A 21,224-nucleotide genomic window follows, 5' to 3' on the forward strand; every position below is an offset into this window, starting at 1 on the left:
AGCTGAGTATATTTTTTTGGTTTTAGAGTTTGTACTGTTAGTTGTTGCTTAGATCTCTGTTGGAATCATTTTGTCCCACCCACCCTTCCTATTTTTGGTTTGCAGTTTAAATTTGGTGGCTTTTGCAGTTGCCCGCCCCACTGTAGAGTTGATCTGGGACACTCTCCCAGTCCCATCTCTTTACCACATTCTACCTAATAAACTCTTTCTGCACTTGCTTTTAGTCCTTTTTAATTTAATTGCATTTTTAATCTGTGTTTGGTCTAATATAGCTACATACTTAAGCGTGCTAGCCTGCGGTGCATATGAATTGTTTTTACTATTGTTTTTGTTACTTTTCTGTAAAAAAAAACTGTAAGCCTGTTTCCTACCTTTCCTGTAACTAGTGTTCCAGGTACTGATTTGCTGTATCCAGGACTATATGTAAGCTTCTGAGCACCCCAAGCCTTTCTATGTTGGAGGGAAGCCTTCTAGTTTATCAGTGGGAGTGGTAAGCACTAGGTAACCTGTCTACCACATAATGAGAGGTTCTGGCCCAGAAATTGTAGTTATTGGCTGTTTGAGCAATCTCTTCCATCTCTCTCAACTTTCTGATTTGAAAGCCAGCATTTGCACTTGTTTCTGTCCTGTAACTTGTCTAGTGAAGATACAGATTCTTAGTTTTAGCACTTAAATTTGCTTATTCATGCTCAGCACTTGTTCACAACTTTTAAGTACTAAATAAGCTACTAATTACTATAGCACTCAATCTTCCTCATTACCTAGAGGAAAACAGTTTTGGTACTTACTTTCCTCACTTGCTTAGAGAAAAACAGCTCTTGTACACACTTTCCTCACTTATCTAGAGGAAAATAGTTTTTATTCAGGCATGTCCAAGGGTCAGCTCCCAGTTATCTCACCTGTCTATCTGATGAATCTGGGCATCTTGAGGCAATGTAGAAATTGCCTCATGTACACAGACAACCCTCTCCTCCTACCACCCAACACTACAACCTGTGGGAGATGCACTTATCTTGCCAAACTGGAGGTAAAGCTCTCTCCAACCAAGACTCAACTTGACAGTCACGAGGAGAAGGTAAACATTTGCACCACACAACAATCATCACATAGTCTCACTGAATCTACACTACCAAAATCCACACATAGTAATACAAAAACATTCGTGGAGGCTCTCAATAATAATCTGTCTAAGCGACAAAGACCTCCAAAGCAGAAACGCAAGCAACCTCCATTCCCCAACACAACCCAAATGACACATAGCCCACAGACTCAGTGTGCCACTCAACCACAACCAATAAGGCAAAACAACGTACCCAACACACTAGTCATAGGTGACTCTATAGTCAAGCACACTGATGTCCCACTCACCAGGCTAAACAAGGAGAAGGTTACTGTCAGATGCCTGTCGGGTGCCAGGATCCGCCACATAACCCACGCACTCAGGTCACTCCACAAGTAGAAATATGACTCTGTCATTGTCCATGTTGGTGTGAATGACCTGAGATGTACCTCCCTGGACTACATGAAAAGAGACATGGAAGAGCTCTCCGATCTTGTAGCCCAGGCAGGTATGACCCTAGCCCTGAGTAGCATTCTACTATTGCCCCGAATGATACTGCAGTACAAGGACAAAATTATAGACTTCAACAATTGGCTAAGCTTCTGGTGTAATTCTAAGGGGATCCGGTATCTGTCTGCTTGGGATGACATGGTCGACAGACCACAATGCTTTGCCACAGATGGCCTGCACCTGTTGCCCCTGGGATTCCGGATACTGGCTAAGGCTCTTGCCGCCCCTATAGTGCCCTTTTTTAGGCAAGGTTCAAATAACAAATTCACCACCGTAACAGGAACAGGCAAGCAAAAACTGAGGGCAATGCTACTCAATGCTAGAAGTCTAAATCTCAAAATGCACTCACTTGAGGCACTCTTTAAAATGGAGAACATTGATATCTGTGCAGTGACTGAGACCTGGTTCAAGGCTCCAGAGAGCACCCCTGCACTATGAGGCTATAACTCATACCACACTTTTCGGCCATGTAACCTGGACCGAAACACAAAAGACGGAGGTGTGTCCATATTCATTAAGGATATCCACACTCCGGGCTAGTTGCTCAGCATAATGCATCTGAGGTTATCCAAGTGCAACTAACTCTGGGCAAAACTGCAATCCAAATTGTAGCTTACTACAGATCCCCCACCATGCCCCAGGATTCCCACTCCTCTTTTCTTGATGTATGGAAAATATTAGGGTTCAACCAAACACCCTAATAATGGGTGACTTCAACTACCCCACCATTAACTGGGAAAACTACTCATATACCAACTCCTTAGCTCAATGCTTTCTGGAATTCATAAACTGCAATGCCATGGATCAACTTATCAACCCCCCTACCAGGGGCAACAATATCCTAGACCTAGCCATTACCAACATGAGTGACCGGTGTTCCACACCTGAAGTCAACTCCTCGTTGGTCTGATCCTACCATAAGCTAATCACCCTTGATATCCACATCCCGCTCCTACCTCCCATTAAGGAAACCATGGTAAAACATTTCTCCAAAGCCAACTTCATGCTTCTTAAGACAGAAGTGGTGAACTTCATGACACCCATGCAGATGGACAATACAGTTACAACTGCTGAATCCTACACAAATGCACTCTATAAGCACTTACATGAGTGCATGGATCATGCTATCTCAAACAGAACCAAGTTGCTATCCTCCAAAAAAAGGAAGCCAATCTGGTGGTCCCCTGCCATAAACAAACTGTACAACAGAAGGAAGAAACTGTTGCAAAAGAGAGTAAAATCCCATGAGTGGAGTTGCTCCCTGGTCAGCCTCAGTAAGAAGCTAAGATCACTTATAAGATCCTCCAAAGCTAGCTACGAAAACCAAATCACCACTAATTCTAAGGACAACCACAAAGCATTCTATAGCTATGTCAAGAATCTTGATGGCAACACCCAGATCTGCTCTGAGTTACAGCACAAAGGCATGAAAATTACAGAACCAACTGATATTGCCAACATCCTGCCAGATAGGTTCAGTGCTAACTTTACCCCCCTCACCCCCTAAAGGGCCCATATCTATACAGGAAGAATGCAGAGTCCCTGTAATCACAACTATGCAGGTAAAAGCTGCACTCTCTAAATCCAAAAACACAGCATCCATGGGAATGGACAACATCCCAGGCTGTGTTTTACACAAACTTCAGAACGAACTGGCTCCCCACTTAAGCACCATGTTCAGTAATAGCCTCACATCAGTCTTTGTGCCCACTGAATGTCGCACAGCAACAGTTATCCCACTCCACAAAGGGGGAGCCACCACTGATCCTGGGAACTATCGACCTATTAGCCTGACGAGCCTGGTCTGCAAGGCCATGGAATGTATCATCATGGAACTCATAAACAAAGACATTGGTAACCTCCAAACTCTGGATCCCACACAGTTCGGGTTTCTGAACGGCAGATCATGCCTCCTGAACCTGATTGACTTCTTTGAGGCAATCACCAAAGCCGTAGATGAGGGTAAGGTGGTTCACACAGCCTATCTTGACCTCGCCAAAGCTATCGACACCATCCCCCATTCTGAAATTATAGCTAAACTCACTAAACTAGGTATAAATCCCTATGTCACAAGATGGGTTGCCAACTGGCTCATTGACAGAACCCACACTGTAAAAGTTGCAGACTCCAAATCTGACCTCAAAGCAGTGACAAGTGGAGTACCACTGGGTTCCGTCCTGGGACCTCTCCTGTTTGGTATCTACTTCTCTAAGTACAGGCTAACACAGAAGGCCTCTGGCTAATGAAGTTCACAGATGACTGCAAACTAGGAGCCATAGTCAAGTCCCCAAATGATGTGGACATCTTACAGAAGGGCCTCACTGAGACAGATGACTGGTGTCAGAGCCATGGCCTCAAGCTCAATGCCAAAAAGTGCAGTGTCATCCCCTTTGGTAAAAACTCTGTACCCATGAATTACCACATAGGCAGCAATCTACTTAACACCGAATGTGTGATAAAAGACCTTGGGACCCATGTGGACAGTAGTCTCTCCTTTGATAGTCACATCGCCACAGTAGTCAGGAAGTCCTTCTAAATGGCACACCTCATCATAAAAGGGTTCTCATCCAGGAAAAAAGAGGTCATTGCTCCCCTCTACTTGACACTCATTAGACCCATTATAGAGTACAACGCTCCTTTTGGAATGTACCTCACAAGACATCTGCAGCAGCTGGAAAGGCCAAAGAAGTACCTCACAAAGAGGATTACTGGCCTCAAACAAATGCCCTACAATGACCGCCTCAACAAACTCAAGCTTTACTCCATAGCATATTGCCTACTCTGAGGTGATCTCTGCCTAACATATAAAGCTATGTCAAACCTAGAGCTGTTGGACATGCTACACCTAAAGAAATCCCAATCCCTCCAGGCTGCATGCTCTAGGGACCTAACCCTTGTCACCACAATAAACAGGACATGCTGGAGGGATAGATTCCTGTCCCAGAGACTTCCCATACTCTGGAACAGGCTACCCATCTATGTCAAGCAAAGTTCTTCATTAGCACTCTTCAAGAAAAATCTTGATGAGTGGATGAGAAATAGGAAATATACTTCTGTGTCTCTGCTCGACAATGGCACAGGAAAATAACTTTCTTGGGTGGCATAAGCCAGGGAACCTTGTTGGCTAGGCTTACATAGGCCCTTGGGCCAATAGCCTAGTACCTACCTATGACCCTATGAACCTATGAAAACACCATTTGATTCTCAGTTAAACCATGATGCTAATACTAGTCAAGTAATTAAAAAATTTTTAAGACTTAATTAAAATCTTATTGTGCTGTTTTTCTAGCAGGGATATTTTTGTTTTAATTACAGATATATACCACTAGTTTTTGCCCACTAATTGAATATGGTGGATCGTTTTGTTCATATAGCATCAACAACTGACATCCCTCCAGTATATACAGAAGACAATGACAAAACAAATAAAAGGTTATGAGTCTTTGCCTTATGCAAATAGGATTAAGAACTTATCCATATCTCTGTACTCTATTACCTATATCTAAATCTACTTTTTTTTCAAGTAAGGGTTGCTATATTATGGAACATCTGACTACTTACTAGAAGTTTGGATGATTTACTTAGATATGTGGAGTGCTAATCTGATTTTTTCTCTGGTTCATTTATCAGGCAAACTCTTAAATGGCGCAACTGGGCTCTGAGTTTGAGTCTTAAATCACTGAATTGAATCATCTTAAATTCTGCTGAATGTCTAATCTCTTTCCATATCTTATTCTGTTGTACAATTTGCTTTCTCATGATTTTAAATTTGTATGCAAATGTGTAATACTTATTTTTTTTAGCTGTTCCCTGTCATTGAATCCCTTTCATAGGCATAGGTAAATGCTAGGTTAATGACCACCAGGACCATTGTAAGCCATGCAATACAACCCAATTTGCATCCCATGGTAACATGTACATCTTAATTATAGGGGTATGTAAGTTAGTAGGGGTATGTTAGTTAGAAGGTTGCTAAAAGGTTTTGTTGGGGGGGTATATTAGTTATGGAATGGTTACTGTCAGCCTCTGTGTATACGAGACACAAGGGCCATCTAGGGGGGTTAAATTTTCGATTTCCCATCCAATGGTCAAGGTTGTGTTTGAACAGGGTTAGGGATGGGCTCTGCTTCATATAGATGGGGAGGCTATTTCAGAGCATAGGGATCATTTATGTCACATATCTATCTCATCAGAATTCTCGATTTATGTTGAAGGCAAAGTTTCAATTCCTGTTTCTAGTGTTTCTGGTGCTGCTCATTTTGCAGGTGTGCAAAAGATCCATCAGGGCTGGCTATAAGGATGCTTTATATGCCAAGCACAGATAGCCTCTTAACAACCCATAGGAGACTGACTATAGAGACAGGGCTGTAAGGCAATCTGTACAGGACAATGTTTTAATACCCTGGATTCTCTTGGTGAGAAGCCTCTGTGGACATTCCAACTGTTGCATTTGCCTAGCCAGATACATGCTGAAGGGGGCATTGTACTCAATAATGGGTCTGATAACGGATGAGCAGAGTGGTACTTTAACATCTTTGGACCTGGATGCTATACCCTTACATATAACTTGGGCAATATAGAATGATTTTCTTATTATCTTGGCTACATGTTGGTCAAAGGCCAGATTACTATTTACATATTTTCTCACATCTCTAACTACTAGGTCAACTCTTAGGCAGTGTCTTATTAACGGATCATTTTGGGAACATTTTCCCAAAAAGCACTATAATGTATTTCTTTGCAGTGAGGTTTAATCCACTGCTCTGGCACCAGTCATTTGGATGGGTTAAACCTTCTTTCAGGATGTTAGTGTCATGGGAGAATTTATGACAGCTCCCAATTTGCAGTCATCAAGACACTAGCCTTGACCTCTCAGAAGTAGGTGCCAAACAAGGGTGGGCTCATCATTGAGCCCTGTAGTACTCCACTAGTGACCTGCCACTTGTTGGAGGGTGTCTCACCAATCCTGACTTCTTGGGTCCTATTTGTGAGCCATCTGGCAATCCATTGAGTTGTGTAGGGATTTATGTCTACTTTGGTGAGTTTTTCCACAATACCTGTGTGGGGTATTGTGTGGAATGCCACCTTTGTGAATGAGGATAACTTTTGTCATCCTCCATTTGCTTGCCTGTTTCAAGACTATAGTTAAATAATGACTCAGGGGTTATGATACGTAATATTACGAGTCATTCTGAGATGTTATCAGGGCAGGCTGAGGCTGTGTTTTGGCTATAGTTAGTGCAGTCAGTACATGCTCCCAAATTATAGCTGGAGGGGTTATGTTTGAGGTTATTATTTGAAGGATAGATGGGGGTAAGGGGGGGGATAAAGGTGCAACTGAATTTGTCTGCTAACAGGTTCCCTATATCACTAGGTTTAGTGAATAGAGCTGAATGTACATCATATTATTAAACAGTTTATTCCTGAGGCAATGCTCAACATTTAAGTTATGGATCTTTTCAGGTACTGGTGAATCTGAAAGCATTACTTAGCCTGAACCGTGGAAATGGAGAAAGTGTTAAAATACTGCTATGCCTTCTGGACTATAAACCTTTCTGTAAACCAACTCATACCATACAATGTCCATATAAGGCTGAAGGAAAAATTGATGGAACTCTCTAACCATAAGTTGTTCTAACTACAGCTAATGAAATTGTGACTGATAAATGTTTCCTTTATGCCAGTAATCACCAAAAAGTAAATATGATGATGGAAGAGCTTCAGGGCAGCAGCTCCTGCTGGACCAGCTGTGTGACCAGCATATAAGAAAAGGTACTGAACGGACAGTGATGGCTATTTGTTAGCCATGCTGTCAGTGGAGAAACACTAACCTGCTACAGAAAAATGTCTTCCTGCTGCTTGGCATGCTCATTCCAGTGCCACAGTGGTGAAATTATAGGGGTGTGTCTCAGAAATCAGCACCTTACATTTGTAACATGTTTTTGACTATTACATCTTAGGTGGCTTGGAGCTACATAAAACTCCTATCGATGTCAGCCCAGAAACATATGATCATGCAACAACTGCCTGCTGATATGTCTGGAATTGTACTGCTGACTCTCAAATAATGAAAAAAAAAGTCCAAAAATGCAGAAGAAGAGTGAATATCGATCATCAGTTTCCTTCTTTTAACTTGTTTTATTACAATGGACTCCTTGGATCTTGGGGCAAGCCATCCATATCCTCTGAACTTATATTTAACAACTTTGAGATCACCATACCTCAGAGAAAAAAGAATATTCCAAGAAATGGCAAGCTCAGCTCTAATATTAGTAAGACCAGATTTGCAGTTACTCATTCTCCGCATTCTAGGGCTCCACATTTAAAACCTCTGCAATTCAGCTGGTTACCTCATGGACCATTTATGTGAGATTTTGCACACCCCTCTTGCATTAGGGTCCATAGACTGTACTCTCAGATCCATACAGTCCTCCCCTAGTGTTAATAGGTATTTTAACCAGAATGGGTTGCATTCCACTAGCTTCCAGACTGTGTATGCCTTTGATGGCTGGATCTTGCAGATCACATGATCTTTCCCTGGTAATGTGTATAGCAGTATTATTTGGAACGACTGTGTCTTACAGCCCAATATTATCAGTAAGGACTTTCCTGAGTAACAAAGTGAAGTCCATACATAAGTATGCAACTACAGAGAACTTAATGGATCAGGACAACAATGGCCAAGCTTGTGTTTATATTTTACAGGGAAAACAGCAGCTTCTTCTTGAAGCTTTGACTAATGACACCTATTTGTCACTGTACATTTCATACAAAGGAAGTATAGATCACAATACATGGAATGAGCAAGAATGTAACTGATTGTTTTCGTTAAATGAGTTCAGATGCAGGAAGTTGAACATACCTATTGTTTTCTTTGTAGCAAACATTTGAGAGAACATTGCTGATAGTCATCATGTGCAGAGTCCTGCATTTCAATGAGAAAAATACTTGGCTGCCATCCATTGCAAGCTGTAGAAGTCCTACCACAAGAACATCAGGCATATGAAGTCCTACCACAAGAACATCAGACATATGAAGTCCTACCACAAGAACATCAGACATATGAAGTCCTACCACAAGAACATCAGACATATGAAGTCCTACCACAAGAACATCAGACATATGAAGTCCTACCACAAGAACATCAGACATATGAAGTCCTACCGCAAGAACATCAGACATATGAAGTCCTACCACAAGAACATCAGACATATGTCTTTGACCAGCCATAGAAGAATAACCAGGACAGAACAAATGAACAAGAGGAGAAACAATGACAGTGACTGAAGGGCCCATATTCATTTTATGCCTGCTTGTAAGCAATAAGACAATGTGTGATATAAGCCTGCGTGTCATGACATCATATGACTACTATAATTACACAGAGAGAGATTTTTTTGGGGCTCCTTTTCACGTGTGACCATCAAGCTTCCTCCTGGATGCCCCATAAACTCATTCTTTCCAATTCTGGCAAGAGCCTTTTGGCCAATTCATTCCACTTTGGGTGAGAGTCATTTGCCAGGAGTGGTATCATCATTTGCAAATGACTGGGATTTTTGCTTTAAGCACTAAGTGCCTACACATTCCTACTAGGCATTTAGGCTAAAATGACATAAAACAGGGAATGAAGCTGGACTGCTTCTCATTTCTGCAAACATTATAGGCCTGCTGATGACACCTGCCACTACAAAATGGGATATAAGCTGCACAAGCAGAGTGTCACAGTTAATGGCCAGTCAAGTGGTATGTTTTGCCACATTATACAAGCACTCAAGTCCTTGCACCACAGCTACAGATAAGATAGACTCATAGTGCACATGCATGTAAATAACTTGAAATGCACTTCCCTGGACTATATGAAGACAGACATAATGGAGCTCTAAGAATATTTTTCTGATGCTGGTATAAACCTATCCATGAGCAGCATTATATCATCATTAAGAATGAAGCCGCAATACATACAAAAGCATCTGGGGTCATTAAAAGGGTGACTATATCAGTCTGAAAGGGGATGGTAGATGGTTGTAACTGTTTTGCCAGTGATTGCCTGCACCTATCTCCCCAAAAGCTTGCTTATATTGGTTAAATCCTTGTCCACCCCTAAAGTTTCTTTTTAGACAATGCTAGTCCTCTAGTGTTTCCAAGATAACATTAAGGTATTACTGTTAAACATTAGCAATCTTAACAAAATCTTCACCCCCTGCAAGCACTCCTTACCATGGAAAACATAAATATAGGCATAACCACAGAAACCCAGTTCAAGATTATTTAAAACACTCCCTCAGTGCAGGGTTTCCATCCCTATCACATGTTTAGGACCACCACATTACACAAAGGCAGTAATAGTGGCAGATTTTCTATATTTTAAAAGAAATTTACTCTCCAGACTTACTAGGCAAGGTAATGAACTGTAACTCCTTCCCATCCAACTTGCTATTAACAGAACCCCTTATCATATCATAACTAAATATTATGCTGGCAGTGCTCCGAAAAAGTACCTCATTTTAGATGCCATAGAATTAACAACAAGAAAACTCACATGAACATAGGAAAGCCATACAGACTAAACACGGAAGGCACCCCTTCTGAAAGGCAAGTTGGTTGTAGTTATTAATGACATATTTTGCTGTACTGCTTAAACAAGCCTATCAGTATCAAATAATAAAAACATGCACATATAACAAGGATTCAATAGATGAAGTGCAAGCAATATACAGTGGAATATAATTGAACATGCACTTCCAAAATGTCTACAATACAATGCAATCAGCAGTATACATATTGTAAACATGTCATATGTTTGGTATGTTCAAATATAACATACGAATATGTAACCAGTACAGCCTAACCTCCACTGTAAATCTATGCACAGAGAATATAAACATTAGATGCATAGGTTAACCATATGTAGTATGTGCTGACACAGTCTTGCACACAGCCGTGCCCTTATTTTCTCTTCTGCAAGCACAAATACAGGAATGCTGATACTATCATATACTGCTACAAAACCTGTGCATCTACAGATAATAAACAATAATGCAGAAACAATGAAAGAGACTTAATGTATCTGTATTCTTCACATATCTATGCATACATTTTACAAGTCAGTGATATGATACTTGTAGATTAGACATACTTTTCTGTGGAATACATGTTCTATAGAGTACAACACATTGCAAGACACATAGCTCATAATGCCAATCTGACTTGCTTAGCATGTGATGACATGGCTACTTGCAAGTGCTGTTATGCCTTATATTAATATATAATATTAATATAATATAATTATATATAATTATATTACTATATAATATTAATATAATATAATTAATATATTAATGATCCTCAATTATATTGAATGTAATAGAGCAGCTTCCTTCAAGTTTGGAATCACCAGCAGGAGTCATGTAGTACAACACATTTTATGAATGGCCTATACCTGAACTTTAGTTGTGTCATAGGTAAAAAAAAAAAAAAGCATGACAGTTTAGCTTTTACATATCTGGCATACTATCAAACATTTTAGTTGCTGCTTTGCGCTAACATCCACCCCTAGCATCAAGGCTAATATGTTGGACTGGGTTCAGTACACTTTCAGTGTTGCACAGATACCTCTGTTCATGCTTGCATATATCCATGTGTTGCTGGTGGACACTGATATGTCCCATATTGCTGCAGTAGTGGAATGGCTGTATATGTGTCTGTTCACTAGTACTGTGATTGTTCTATGTGGGGGACCTACAAGCAGTACCTCCTCCTCAATGCTGCACATCTTAATCTGTAAATATGCTCCATGCTAGTCTGCTTGTTATGTACTGTACCACTGCTCCTTTTGAATTGCCTAATAAATATGTTGGTTGTAATGATACTGATGTGTTACGTTCTACTAGTGCATTACATTACTTAAGACCTCATGTTACACTTGGTGTTGCAGGCTGTATAGTGTCATTGCTGGCTTCCTGTGGACAGGTGAATTTTTTTTCTGTATAAGGTATTGTCGCTGCAGTGACAGCTGTGGTAGTTCACTGTCATCTACCTTGTTTTGAAGACAGAAAAGGGAATGCAGATTTGTCCACTGAGGGAATTACCAGAGGCACTTTTGTCATATGGCTCATTCCAGGGGTATGCAACTAATTAAGCACAGGAATTTCCAACAATTTGGTGGCCAGTACCAACCTTCAAACTGTACTCCTTTTCTATCACAGAATTTGGCCATGTACAACTTGGGTGAACTTGATGGTACCCATCCAATCATCTAGGTTCCATTAGAAGGATGATACTATATTATACATTTAATTTGAAGGGACAGTCCATTCCAGAGGTGGGTGTGGTACTATACAATAAATCTGTCTTTCCATTGTATTTTATTGATTTTCTGTAGAAGATTTGGATCCATGTTTCTGGTATTTGTGGGACTGTAAAGCTTGCGAAGATACAGGAAATACAAGACAACTAGGTCCATAATGGAATGGAAGGTGAAGCATAGATCTTCCCTCAAGAGTCTGTAAGACACTGACCCCAGCCTTTTTTGACAGCTAAGGTTCTTTAAGCAAGTGATTTTCTTAGTAAGCAACATCTGGAGTATTTTTAGCTCTTTGATATGCCTAGTCAGGTACATCCAGTACTGGGCATTGTACTCAGCAACTGGGCTAATCAGTGTTGAATATGAACAAATTGTCTCCATTTATTACATTCTAGCTGTTGTAGCTGGACTTGATGTGTGTCAGTGTCACATGCTACAGAAACATCACTTGAGATTATTGGACCAAGGATGGGGAGGGCTTGTAATAGGGACACAGGCAAGGCACCTTAAGTCACCTTCTTGTCATGACAGAAGTCACAAAGAGTGGTTGCATGATGGAACCTGTAGATTCCATCATTGGAATGGTCGATCTGGAACACAAGATGTGTGAAGCAATGGAGGAGGACTTCCCAGTTATGAGATACTCAGTCTGCTTTGATAGCCACCATACTGTGAAGGATCTTATGGACACTGTAGGCCTGCAATCTCTGAGCTATGTTTTTGTTTATGATGTGCTGCCATTTCTCATCTGTCCAAAGTGCACATGTCAACAGTACACCTACGTATATCTTGTTAAGGTGGGCTGATGCCTGAACTGTGCCACCAGCTGTCTGTGTCTCCCTATACCATACCCCTGTGATCTCGCGATGCAAACTGTGAAGCCTGTCTCTGGGGTATTGTCATTTATGGCTCTTCAGTGTGATGTTGTTTGCTGCAACAGATGTGCACATTTTTTTGGCATGAATCACTCTACATAGCTGGAAGAGAAGGTTTGTATGTTTACATGTGACTTGACGTATTGTTGCCTTGGAATCCTGTGTAATATGCCTGATACCTGTGTATTACACATTTGTTCTGCATGTCATATTTTGCATGTGTATGGACCTTTAAGGCTATATACAGGTAAAATTATACAGTTTATCTAGTGACATCCTATATTGTACTATACATTCAACTTAAATTCCTAGACATCATTCCTGTTTACCTGCACTTTCATTTTCAAGTGATGCTGAACCATACTCTTTGCCCCAATACACAGTGATGAGTAGTCCACATGGGGATGTTTCTGTGCATGTCTCTTGAACAAGGGTGACTTATAGGACTGGTTTATATGGTGAGTAACTTGTTTATATGCTATGTGGCCTTTGGGTGCTGGAGTGTGCACATGCTAATTATACTGCATGTTTGACAATGTGCATCTTATCACATAAACTTGGTAGAGCTGTGACATGCATGTATGTTTGTTAGGTGCATATACTTCCCTCTTATATATAGATTTCCATCCCTCATATATATAGAAACCCATCCCAGTCATCTTATTATCATCCCCTGAACACCTTTCTTCCTAGTTTAATATGTACACCTTCCTTGCTTTCCAGCAATATATGCTATGGCCACTCCATTTGTTGCATTTCTTTAATGGCTGAGGTGCTGACCATTCCATGTTTTGGATTTTTTTATTTGGTTTCCATCTGTATTCCTGCTTAAAATAAATCTTCACCAAGTGGCATAGATGTTATGTTTCTCATGTTTGCTACACCCACTTTTGAAATCTTGTGAAGAGCAATCTGGGGTTGGGGAGCACTGCACTGTATGTTTTCCCACTGATTCAAGCCATGACAAATTTGATTTTAGTCTATATCACTGTATTTGTAAGTTGCCTTTTGTAGGCCTCATTTTGTAGGCCTCATTGCACATTGTGAGCTTTTGATCTTTTTGGTCTTCATACTATAGATGCACAGCTCTGCAAACGTGTGTTGTGCAATTAATGTTTTCTTACTGCAGGGCTTATTTTACACCTTGGCCATTACTGTATTTCATGAGTCTCTATGGATATTGTTAGTGGAGGGATTTTTGCTGCAATATGAACCCTTTTGAGTATTGTGGAATGTAATACTGTTCTGCATTATAGTTTGCTTGTAAATATTCAAAATTCACTGGGTTTTGATGTTTCTGAATATCTGTAATTGTTCACATCTAATGTTGTATTGCTTTCACTGTAAACATTCTCTGTAATGCCTTACAGACCATCAGCAATCTTGCCTTTTGTCCTAAAATAATCATACATAAAACAATTTAAACTTTTCTTTCATCTGCACCTGTGCCAGAGGTAAATTACAATGATATATTATCATAATTCATACTTCCACATATCTGATTTTCTAGCAGTAATGCTACTAGTTAAATGACGTCTTTATAATGTATTCCGTGTGCTGCCTGGAATCTGGTGTATAGTGGCTAGCCAACATGAGTAGATTTAGAAAAATAAAGATTATATCCCATCTGAAACTATGATAGATGGCACAGTTCAACAAAGACCAATGCTGGCTGCCTTAGGTTACCAATAATTTAATTCTGAAGGAGAACTTCAAACTGTTTCTGTCATGTGTAAACTATTCTGACATAATGTAATCATGACTATATCAACAATTTCAGCTACATTAAAGAACAAAATGGTTTAGAATTTAGGAAGCCTTTAATTGCTGCATTAATGAAAAAATGAGCACTTTAGATGATGACAATTGAGTGAACATTGTAAACTAGCTTTTAATTAAAGTTGATATACAAAACATATAGGGAGAATGGCAGATTTTATCAAATTGTTTAGTCAAGCATTTGAAACGAAAGGACATGCCTTGACTAAACATTTTTGTTCTCTTGACATGGTTAGCAAACTTTGCGCAGCTATGCAGAGGTAGACATTATTTTTCTTACTCTTGATTAATTACTTGGCTGGGCCCAAAGCAGACAAATAAAAACAAATCATATATTTTTCAGAGGTTTATAGTAATATGGTAGTACGTTACATCTCTAGAGCAAGTTTCTTGATAGAAAATACATAGCAGCTCAATATTTAAACAATGTAATTAATTTCTCCTCACAAAACATGTTTAAATCATATTCAAGTTAAATGGCTGGTCGAGTGTTTGAAATATCATTTCTAATACTTTTAAATGTCAATTTTGCTCTGATTGCACTATTTATTTTCTCGGTTTTAAGATATGCATATATCTGCATGATGGATATCTTTGCAATAAGGTTCTTTCTATGATACCTGGAGTTTGATATATTTTCTTACTCTTTCTACTTCAAAAGGGGATGGCTATTTGCATCGTGTTGAACACATAATGCATTTTTTTCTTTAATTTATTCATTTTTCATCAGGAGATCATTTAATGTAATATGAAACAGGAGCACCTGGAAAACAAATCAATGAAATCAGAAAAATGAGACATCAAATATTACATCTACAGCAACCAAAATAAAAATGGCTTCCAATGCCAAAAAATTAAAAAAACAGATATACCAACATAAAACTAAGTATAAACTCATAATAAATGAGGTTGGCATGTCTATGAGCCAAGCTACAAAAAGTAACATCCTTAAAAGGTAACCCATATAGCTTGTTAGGTTTTAATATTATCCCTCCTTAAATAGCGGATAAACATAATTACCACTTCTCCTGTCTTTTAGGAAGAGAGTAAAACCTAATTTGTTGATTTCTATTGTTACTGTAAGGAGTCATAGAGGTTATTCTCATGGCATTGAGAAATATCTAAAATCAAAGCAGCATATAATACTCAGCCTGCCAACCATAAGCAGTATGATTTTCCAAGACAAATTTTTGATTAGACATGCTATATGTATTTTTTAATAATCAGTATTTTTTTAACTTGGCTTTTTCAAGATGAATCATGTTACTATACAATAAATGTTTAAGGAAAGATCTTATTCGAGGCAGCTGATCAAGCAATCATATTCTATGAATGATGATGTGAACATCTAGTTAACTGCCCACTTGTTGACCGACGCGGTCAACAGATGTAAATGCAAATGTGTCCTTAGTATTTGTTTGCTAATTGATGACAAGATAAGAAGATGTAGGCATCCCAAGGTCTCCATGTCAAGAAATGTAAAATATTCACTGCTTTCTACTTCAAAGAGTGTGAGTCCAGGTGCATCCTTAAAAAATAGTTTATCTTTTGGACCTATGACTGTTAAAAGAATAGTATAATACCAGTAAAGCATGGTAGTTTTATGTCTTCATGTGCACAGTTATGTTTCTTGTCTATCCAAGACTCAATAATACAGCAGGTTAACAGATGGAATAAAATCTGCAACAACTGAAATTTTATTGCATAACAAATTGGAATAATATAAAACCATTAACAATCAGTTTATTATCACATAATTCCTATAATCCTATATTCTGATGAGATATCTGGTGAGTTATACAAAAATAGAAGCACCTCATCTCACTCAGCCTTCATCCCCACCAAAATATCTGCTTTTTATTAAGCAACACACTTGTGCATACCATACCATTTATTTAAACCTGCTGTTTTTAATTCAGTTTTCCCAGCAATGCTTCTTAAACAAATGATACATGGTTTCTGTTTTCACATCATTGTACTGTCTATTAAAGAAAGTAGAGATGTGTGCAAAAACATACCTTTATTGTGAACGGAGAACCAGGTCTGGTTTAATGACATTGATTATTTCAGAGCAAATTTTTTCAAAGTCAGGTGCTGTTGTGGGATCAAGAAACTGGCTTATGTGAAGGTCAGACATATGTACAAACCAGAAGATGTTGTCAGGCAGAGGGTAAAGGCTTGGGCTCAGTAAGCATTGTACTGTACTCATATCACAACTCTATCATAATGATCCAACAGCAGGGCCACTAGCCCTACAAGAACAGAACTGATATCATATCACTAAATAACTTTACTGTAGCTAAGGAAATCTAAACACCTACTAGTACCTAACTCAAGTCACTGCCATACAATGCATGTAGGTGAGAGGTTAAACCTCATTAAATTTCAGTCACATACTTCCACCACCAAATCCTACTTCAGAACTTGAATTCTTAAGACTTTTGATAACAGTGTATTGTGGAGAATAGCTTAGTGTACTACAAAGAGGAAAATATAGTGACTGTTTTGATTTGCAGTGGTTCTAGACCTTCATCTTTGATTGGTTCCACTTCTGCAAATGGTCGGTAGATAACATCATACTGAAAGGGACAACTGATCAAAATTGACAGGTAGAAAGTAAGGTTTTGTCACAAATTTGGGCCACAGCATGAACTGGGACAGCAACAATTTCAGGGAATATTACATATGAAGCTGATCACAGATATCTTTCAAAACTCTGCAATAGAACATTTGTACAATAATATTTATTTCAGGCAGACTGCTCTAAAATGAGGTTATTGCTTACATAAAAGTGATATGCATTTTTATCAAATGAAGGTATATATGTTGTTCTACAGCAGTTCATGATTTGAGCATCCTTTTTTAGCTTATTTTAAATGTTCCTTTTTCTTATTGACTGTTCATGTAAATGAACACTTTTACTGCAGCCATATGGTGTTTAGCTCACCTGTATGTAGACTAGATATGGTGAGAGTCGGTGAACTGGAGCAAATTTCTTTTTCTACAAGTTAAAGTCACCTTGATGTTGTTAGATCCTCTAGTAAATGGGTATTGTGCATGCCCTATGATAAATAGGAGTGAGTCACTGATTTAGTTTTATTGTGCGATGCCTCACCTAAACTTCTACTGTCATTATCATACTGAACCACACAGATTGTTTCAAAATGATTAGTCTAAGGCTAAGAGTCTAAAATCAAAATGGTAAGAGAAGACAGAACTGTGTTGTCCGGCAATGCCGAGGGCTAAAGCTCTGATTAATTAATGAGCTGTTTTTTGTTTCAAGGGTACAGGGTTTGACTCTTTCTAACTTCATTACCTACTACATGACCTTTAGCAACTCTTTTACCTACACAGTGCATTGGGGGATTTGGGAGCTTGGGGTGGGCTCCTCAGTGGTCATCTGGACTGTTTGCCTAATAACTGAGTATGAATCTATGAACATCAGGACAATGCATTTTATTTGTAGGAAATAATAAAATGTCCTTCAAATTCTAAGCTGTAGATTAAATGGCCCTTCCAGAAGAAATATATAAACTAAGCTTCACTATGTGTTGTCACAGAAGATATTGCAAGCTTCTTATACATTATTCATATTCTTCATGACTTTTTATTGGAATGCCAGAATGATATCATTTTCTTCATCATAATGTGATGATCATGACTTTTGTAGACCAATAACAAAATTACAATTACATTTGCAGCTGTATTATGACACTGATATACTTTAGCTGATGGGTTTCCTAGATGTCATGTTTAACTTTAATATTTCTGTACTGCAGAGCAAATTAGGTTGTATTTCTTTTGTTGAACATTTATTGCATTCACATGATTATAACTGATGATACTCTGTATAAAAGTATCCAATGTGTCACATGGGAAGCACTGGGTAGGGATGACAGACATAACATAATTGCAATATGTCTGAGTATACACAATGCCATAATCACACAGCCTTGGTGAGTGGTACATTTGCTTAAAGCTCTATGTTTTGAATTTTCTTCTTAAATTTAACTCTGCAAATTAGCATTGAAACTTGTTTATTATTTTGCTATTGTAGCCCTGACTAACTTAAGAGGCTATCAAGAGAGAAGGCCACACCACTCTTTGCAGATTTATTGATCTTGCCACAGGCTATACCTTCACCATCTGTCTATCACCACCATAAATTATCCTACTGCATGGTAACCAATGAGATAAACTGTTACTAACATTCACCACAGTCTTCATCAGAACTAACAACTATGAGATTTTTTTATTGAGGAAACACTATCACAATGCTAATACTTTACAGTTAATCTGTATTGTCTAGGTCACAGTTAACACGGCTATTGCAACTTGCTTGCCTGGTTGAAGTGCATTGTGCCATATCTACATATGGAAGCTAGTGACTGTTCTTGTGTTGATGGTTTATTTATCTATTTATTTACTTACTTACTTACTTACTTACTGTTTACTTATTTGTTTTACCATCTGTAATCTGTACCTTTCAGGTAATGTTACATGATTCATGCAGGACTACCTTAGGTAAACTTTTTCTATACGTGAAAAGGCTGACATTTCTTAATTTTTTTCCTCACAGTTTGTCTTATTCTTCAGTTTTTCCTGCAGTTATTCATTGATTCAGGGGTTCATTCATTCAACATGTCCTATCTAGGCAAGATTGCACTCTGACAACTGTGGGGGAAACAAATGCATTAAGCAGAGAGTCTGAGGGCCACAGGACACCCAAAAGCCCTGAGGTATCTAGATGCTCTGAGACGCATTATAGAGTTTTTCAACTAATGACTGCCCAAACAAATCCACGTTCAAAGAAAGACATTTAGTCTTCAATCTTCAACTTCATTTTTACCTGCATCTTTTCAGCATAATCAAGACAACGCTGTAATAACTGCAGTTGACATAACAGTATTAAGCCAGGGATCTGGAGGCTACTTGGCCCTCAAAAGCAATGAAGTTTCTAGATAATATGAGATGCATTTTATAGGTTTTTGAACAACATTTTCATCTGTAATCATGTTTTCATTTTGTTCAGGAAAACAAACATGATTATATAAAGAATTTCAGTTTAACTCTTCAACTCTGCCTTTTCCTGCATCCTTTCAGAACATCCTGACTGAGAATACCCTGTAATAATTAAGTTAAGCAGGGGGTTACTAGACACTAGCCATAAGGTATAGACAATCTGAGGTGCATTTTAGAACTTTATTCCAATCTTTTGATCAAATGAAGGCTTGATCAGAAATCATGAGTACCGAAAAGAAAAATTTTGTTTCAAGGAAGGAATACTTTGTAAACAACTTTTAATGCTCAAAACTAATCAAACACCACTTCATAATAACTGTGAGAAAGCAAATGCTTTTGAGGAAACTTTTATCTGGGAATAGTATCTGCCCTTAATGTCACACCTCAAAATAGCTGGTTTATATTAAATCAGTGAACGCTTAAACTAGCGACCGCTGATTTATGGACCCTTTAAAAGCGAAAGCTTGAAATCCTGAAGACACGGAATAGCGATTTTCAAATGCTTAAAATAGCAAACGCTGATTTATTGACCCTTTAAAAGTGAAAACTTGAAATCCCGAAGACACATAACAGCGATTTTTTTCCTAAGGAAAAAATTTTGCTGTTCCGTGTCTTCGGGATTTTAAGCTTTCACTTTTAAAGGGTCGCTAAATCAGCGTTCGCTATTTTAAGCATTTGCTGATTTAATATAGACCCAAATAGCTAACATCTTCTGTGTATCCCCTCTCTTGTGTTAAATTTGTATTGAAATTAAGTCATAAATTCCCAAAGTCATATTTCAAGCTGCCTGCTTCTGCTGTCATATTGCTTACCCCTGAAAAGGTAACAATCTTTGTGTACTCTTCTCATGTCCTAATGTCAGACTGAGACAACAATGAAGTGACAAACAGAACATTACATATTTGCTGTCAGACATATACAAGCAGCATTCTTATTCACTATCCCCTAAAAGATAGCTACCTATATATGCATCAAACGTTTGATTGTAGGGAAAATGAAAAAAAAAATGATTACATTAATGTTTACAGCTTGCTACTTCTAGACACAGCACAGAGCTCCTATACATGCTAAAGTGCAATGACCACATTGATCCCAGCTCAACACATGATACAGTGACTTATGAGGTTTGGAAGGAATATTAAGGAAATAATGACATCATCCCCAGCTTCAGTAATGACATCATCCCCAGCCTCCCCACACAAGCACAGAAACCTTCTGTATACACCTATCTGCATGGGTGGTTTTAGACTAGGTAGGGTTCATAGAAGAAATGATTGCTAAACCCATTGTCGAAATCCACTTATACAGCCTTGATATGTGTGGGCCTCCAGCCCCTAGGAGTTCTGAAGGTCTGGGTATTATCTGATGCATTCATCCCTTATTTTTGAGGGATGAGTGTTAAAATGAGCAAGTGACATCAGCATCATTTAATTTCATCTAGACAATACCCACCAAGCAGTTATTGCCACTTGTACGTACAATTCAGAGGTAAGATCATGATAAAAATGATGACCAAGTACTTCATTGTTGTTCCAAACAAGCAGCTGCCACACATTAAAATATTGTGCATAGCTTCACATAATCACATTAGTAATACAAAACCAAGTAATAAGCAAACAGCATCAGGCAGCTAGTCAGTTCCCTCCCAAGAAGACAGCCACAGCAATTATGCCTG

This window comes from Protopterus annectens, chromosome 10.part0 (genome assembly GCF_019279795.1).
Source record: "Protopterus annectens isolate FY-2018-M chromosome 10.part0, PAN1.0, whole genome shotgun sequence".
NCBI classification, from domain to species: Eukaryota; Metazoa; Chordata; order Ceratodontiformes; family Protopteridae; genus Protopterus; species Protopterus annectens.